Source organism: Orcinus orca, chromosome 12, assembly GCF_937001465.1.
Source record: "Orcinus orca chromosome 12, mOrcOrc1.1, whole genome shotgun sequence".
Taxonomy (NCBI): Eukaryota; Metazoa; Chordata; class Mammalia; order Artiodactyla; family Delphinidae; genus Orcinus; species Orcinus orca.
This window is the reverse complement of record NC_064570.1, coordinates 74,351,928-74,355,537: the sequence shown is the minus strand read 5'-3', so window position 1 is coordinate 74,355,537 and position 3,610 is coordinate 74,351,928. Positions and strand designations below refer to the sequence as shown.

Below are 3,610 nucleotides of genomic sequence, written 5' to 3'. Positions count from 1 at the left end.
GCGGTAAACTGAGGAGTTTGCGGACCCAAAATCGCAGGGGGCGCCGTTCAGACCTCATTCCCTCCGGCTGTCGCAGTGGCGGGGCTGGGTCGGCAGCTGGGACCCCGGGCGTCCTGTCCCGTCACTGCAGGCGGTGACTTAAGCCTGGAGCCTCTCTGGGCAGCTCTGCGCCCACAGCCCCGCGACTCCTCTAGAATGTGTGGTGACCATGGGGAGGGTTATCAGGGGACAATCGTGATTCCGTCTTCGTGGTTCGTGCGTGAGAGGAACTGTGGTCTGTGGGGTCCCAGTCCCTCCTTTCTCCCCAGGGGGCACTCGTTTTCTCCTGAGTTTTCCAAATGTTTGGAGAGCAGGGTATCAAATCCAGAATACAGACTAATTTCCAGATTAGCCCTTCCTAAAACTGCCAATAAATCCCTAAATTTCCACATCCCTCCCTCATTCCCACAGCCAACTTTCCGTCTTCAGTTCAGAGCATCATTATCAACTCTTTGTTCTCCCTGGTGTATTTCAAACAAACCCAATATTTTAATTGTTTATCATTTTTCGTTGTTTAAAAATATTATTTATTTTTGGCTGTGTTGGGTCTTCATTGCTGCACGCGGGCTTTCTTTAGTTGCGGTGAGCAGGGGCTACTCTTCGTTGCGGCGCACGGGCTTCTCATTGCAGTGGCTTCTCGTTGCGGTGCATGGGCTCTAGGCGCATGGGCTTCAGTAGTTGTGGCTCACGGGCTCAGTAGTTGTCACTCGCCGGCTCTAGAGCACAGGCTCAGTAGTTGTGGCGTACGGGCTTAGTTGCTCCGCGGCATGTGGGATCTTCCCGGACCAGGGCTCGAACCCGTGTCCGCTGCATTGGCAGGAGGATTCTTAACCACTGCGCCACTAGGGAAGTACCTATCCTTTTTCTAAAGAGTCATGGGTGGCTCTTTTTTAAGGATTTATACTTGCTGTGGATATTTTCCATGAGAGGAAATCTGAGAATAACCACCAGGAACTGAAACCAACCACCTGGAACTGAAACCGTGTAACTCAGATTGGGACTTGAACCCACAGTCTTTTAACTGAGATCTCACCCCTGGTCTCAGGACTTAATGAAGCTCGGGTCCTTGATGTCTCATTGCAGAAAGAATTCAGTGAGAGACAAAGTGATAGGTGAGAAGTGGACGCACTCCACAGACAGAGTGTGGGCCATCTCAGAAGGTGAGAGTGGCCTATCATTGAGTTTTAAAAGACGCCTCATGAGTACAATAGGATTTATGTGCCCCGTTTCTCACTTCTTTTGTGAAGTGTTTTTCCACCAGGATTTTCCAGAATTCTGAATAATTGTGTTTTTCTTTTCTTGATTGAAAGAAATTTTGTGAGCTACATAGAATTTGTTTTGCAATTTCATTGTTTGACTCTACTGTCAGTAAAAGTTAAATACTGAAAATCCCAATTTGATTTTTGTTACTAAGTATATTTAAACATGTTCTATTTAGTTATCCAAAAAAGAACTCATAAAAATACCTCCTGTAGTCTCATAAAAATATTGAATTTTAATTAAATATGGAATCTGGCTTCATGTCATGCATAAAGGGATAAAGCCACGTCACAGAAAATTAAAGGGCCAATTTAGAAAAAAACTCTCATGAAGTATTTTTCTTAAAACTTCAGCTCTGAACTAAATATCACTTAATTCCTTTAGATAACCAAAGAACAATTAAACAGAAATTAAGAAAATTGTTTTTAGGAGTTTGCAGTTTAAAGTATCCATTACATGGATTTCACTGGTCTTCCCTTGGGTGTACACAGACTTTTAAATGTTATACCTTAACTGTTGACTCAACAAGTGGGTCCCTATTATCTACCAGGCTAGGTGCTAAGAATACAGAATGAGTATAGCTGGTCTCTGCTTTCTAGGTATTTACTCCTTTTCTGCTCCAACGAGGCAGCTGGGCAAATGGTTCATTTGGTTGGCTGTAGAGTGATTATCTGAGTCAAATTCCAGCTCCACCTTTTACTAGCTGCAAAATATTAGACAAGTTGTTCACTCATTCAGAGTTTTAATGTCTTCTTCTGCAAAAAATAAATAAATAAATAAAAGAGTAAGCATAGAACCTCAAAAGAATGTTCTGGCTGAAATATTTGGAATAATGTTTAGGATATGTTAAATATTTAGAATATGTTTGTGAAGATGTTTTGCTGTGTCAGCTTCGTTAGGCTCTAGCCCCCAGTGATTCAACCAAACACAAATCTAGGTGTTATGGTGAAGGTGTTTTGTAGGTGTGATTAAAGTCCATAATCAGTTGACTTTAAATAGGAGAGATTATCCTAGATCATCTGGGTGGCTCTGATTCAATCAGTTGAAAGACCTTAAAACCCAGGCTGAGGTTTCCCTGAAAAGAAGAAATTCTGCCCACAGACAGCAGCTTCAGACTGGGCAGGAGAGACCCAGCCTGCCCTTCCTGATGGCCTGCCCTTCCTGATGGCCTGCCCTATGGATTAGTGCCCTTGTAAGAAGAGACACGTCCCTTATATGAGACAGAAAGAGAAAAAGAGTACTTACTTTCTCTTTCTCAGGAAAAGTGCTCTCACCAGAACCTGACCGTGCTGGAACTCCGATCTGGACTTCCAGCCTCCAGAGCTGTGAATAACTAATGTTTGTTGTCTAAGCCACCCGATCTATGATATTCTTATTATAGCAACCAGAAATAACAAAGGCGGCAGGCCACAAATTCTGCCTGGAGATCCTGTAGCTCCCTTCAATCCCGTCCTCCCTACAGCCTGGTTACTCAGCTATTCTGTGACCTGCCCATCAGGCTTCCAATATGTTCTTTTGTTATCTACTGCCTACATTTATTGGGCTTGTTTTCTCTCCTTGTAACTAGAGAATTCTAAGTAATACTCTAGGATTTGGCCTTGAGTTCTCCTCTCTCCTCATTGCACATGACCTTCTGGGCATCCCACCCACTCCCATGGCTTCAGCCCACTCCTCGCTTTTATCTTCAGCCCAGAGCTGTCTCATGAGCTCTGTATCTGCACATGGAATTGCCTAACTGCCCTTCTGCTTCTTGGAGGACTCCCAGACACCCAGAACCCAACATGTCCCAAAATGAACTCCTGTACTTTCTACTCCTCAATTCTCTAATTCAGTGATTGACACCACCATCCAACTGGGTCACTCAAGCCAAACACCTCCTCTTCCCCTTTCCCCTCAATGGACTAGCTTGATTCCCATTCTTAGTATCTCTCATATCCATTTACTTCTCCCGACCCCTTATTCTTGTCTCAGACCCTCAGGGTGGCCTGGGATACTGTGGTCGTCCCCCAACCTTCATCCATTCTCATCTCCCTCTCCCTCTTCATCTATTTCCTACAATCATACATCCGAGTCTTGTTTCTAAAGCAATCTCCAATCAATTATCTCCTGTCTAAAATCTTTCTCTCCTGTGACCCATATAAAAAGGCAAACTCAGCACGGCAAACAAAGCCTCCCAGAGCTGACCTCTGCCTGATTTCTCCATCCCTCTTTCCTCATTGTAATCCCTAAACTCTCATCATGTTGATCCAAGTGCACTTTACCTAAAATGTTACCCTATTCTCCACTGTTCCTCCAACCCATCTGCCCTTCT

At 44.3% G+C, this 3,610-nt stretch overlaps 1 long non-coding RNA gene across 1 annotated transcript; it reads right to left on the bottom strand.

Annotated features, from left to right (window-relative positions):
- Positions 1-1,511: 1,511 nt before the first annotated feature.
- On the bottom strand, positions 1,512-3,300 carry LOC117201429 (uncharacterized). The gene is made up of 2 exons (XR_004483444.2): positions 2,545-3,300; positions 1,512-2,054 (listed from the first exon to the last, which is right to left on the bottom strand). It is a non-coding gene; the product is annotated as an uncharacterized LOC117201429 (long non-coding RNA).
- Positions 3,301-3,610: the final 310 nt, after the last annotated feature.